The sequence below is a fragment of the Myotis brandtii genome, unplaced genomic scaffold (assembly GCF_000412655.1).
Source record: "Myotis brandtii unplaced genomic scaffold, ASM41265v1 scaffold20527, whole genome shotgun sequence".
Lineage (NCBI taxonomy): Eukaryota > Metazoa > Chordata > Mammalia > Chiroptera > Vespertilionidae > Myotis > Myotis brandtii.
In genome coordinates, this window is record NW_005357656.1 from 1 (window position 1) to 2,201 (window position 2,201).

Here is a 2,201-nt window from a genome sequence, read left to right on the forward strand (position 1 = left end):
GTAAATTATGGTTCTTTCTGTGCAGATATAAAATGGGGGTTATTGAAAGTCATAGAACAGCACTGGGCAGGGGGTGGGGGGTGTTGTCAAGGATTCTTTGAATATCTCCTCCATAGCCTACTTGTACCTGGACTGGTGCTCCGCCAGGAGGGGCTGCAGGACCTGCACGAGCTACTTCTTGAGCTCCCAGGTGAGCATGACTCCACTGCTGTAATCCTTCCTGATCTGTTCCAGCTTGACCTCATCCTCAAGAAAGAAGGTCATGTACATGAAGGACATGTCCAGGTGGCCATTTCTCCCAAACTGCCTGTGCTCCTCCATGATGTCTCTCCCTCCATAAAACACTTGCTTGTTGAACTTGGTCTTGATCTGCTTTGCTGTGTCTGTGAGGAAATGGGGCAGTTGGGGTCGCTGGCACTCCTTTGGGTCAGAGTCCCCTGCAGGGAGGGGAAGAAGGTTGAGTGTAGCAGGGTGGTTTAGGATAGCAGAACCTGGGGTGACATCTCTTGTCATCCTAAAGTAAGGATCCTGCTTGATGGCACAGAAGACGAGGCCCTGGACATCCATCTCGCCCCTGAAGTTCTGTGGGAATGAGTTACTGAAGGAGGGAGCAGCCTGGATGGCAGGAAAGCTGATCTTCGCCTTGCAAACACTGTCTGCGAAGCCAAAAATGCCTTTCACTTGGTTGAAGGTCACGTATTTCTGATCTTCACCATGTTCTTGTAGAAGTCTGGGCTGAGCCCCATGTAGTCGAGGTCAGAGAAGATGGGCTTGTTGATGTGAAAGCTGCAGGTGATGATGTCCTTGGCGTTTTCCATGACTTAGCCATTGGTCAGGTCCAGGGTCACGTCTTCTGCAGGTACTTCTAGTCATCGGTCATCTGGATGAGCAAGAGCACCTTGAACATGTCCTGCAGCCATTTTGTGAAAATGAACGGGATGTGGTGGCCTACATGCATGGCTTCGGAAGAGGGGCCCCTGCCCACATACAGGCGAAACAGCTTCTTGTTTTCATAGGCATCAAGGACTTGGTTCAGGTCTCTGTGTGAGATGAAGGTGCATCTCTGGCCCCTGGCTCTCTCTCTTCTGTTTATCAGCTCTTGGTCAATGTTACTGCTTCCAAACAGAACAATGAGCTTGTCATAGTAACTGCCTTTTGCACTGTTCCTCTGTACAGTTCAGGGGTCCACAAAATCCACTTCAGCTTCTGTGGCACCTGGGCCACTAACCCAGGTGCAAGGTTCTCTGGAAGGCAGTTGGCCTTGCAGGTCTCCCCTGTGGCCACATTGTAGCTCATTTTTAGCAATAACAGCCTCTTCACTGCAGAATCAATTTCATCCTGGGCTGCGGGGGGCACTGAAGAGGTGGACAGTGGAGTAGCTGAGATCTCTGTGCAGCTGGGCTCTTCTTTTATAGTCTTCCCCCTCTTACTGTTTCCTTTTTTAAGCCCCTTTCTTCTCTTTTCTTCTTGTTCACCCCACCCTGCAGCTATTTGCAGTAAGGATTTCTTAGAAATCAACCAGTTTCTCACAAACACTTGCGCCTCTTGAACAATTCCTCATGAGACAGTCCAATCAGGAGTTGGCTGTGAGTGTGTGTGTTTGGGGGAGGGTGGGTGTGGAGACCAATGAAACCCACTCTAAATTCAAACTATTAGCTGGTCATTGCATTATTCCCTGGTCATTAGCCACCCCACACTGCATGCTGGCCTCCATTTAACCTCCCCACTCACTTCCCATCTCACATCTTTAGCCTCAGTAAGAGACTCAGTTTACATGTTGTCCTGGTGGGAGGAAAGACAGACTCTAAGTTCCCCGTGAATATTGTACACTAAGGCAATGTTGTGAAAGTTCAGTTCTGGGGTCACAGGGACTTGAATTTCCAAGACAGCTTTGGTTTTTTTTAAATATATTTTTATTGATTTCAGAGAAGAAAGGAGATGGAGAGAGATAAAAACATCAATGATGAAAATCACTGATCATGTGCCTACTGCACGCCCCCTACTAGGGATTGAGCCCATAACCCTGGCATATGCCCTTGACCAGAATCAAACTTGGGACCCTTCAATCTGCAGGCCAACACTCTATCCACTGAGCCAAACCGGCTAGGGCTTGTGTTACGTTTTTATTTATTTATTTTCTTTTTTAAAAAAATATATTTTATTGATTTTTTGCAGAGAGGAAGGGAGAGGGGTAGAGAGGT

The 2,201-nt window shown here is 47.9% G+C and overlaps 1 pseudogene; it reads right to left on the reverse strand.

The window, feature by feature from the left end:
• Nucleotides 1-39: 39 nt before the first annotated feature.
• LOC102251208 lies at nucleotides 40-1,355 on the reverse strand (annotated as a pseudogene).
• Nucleotides 1,356-2,201: the final 846 nt, after the last annotated feature.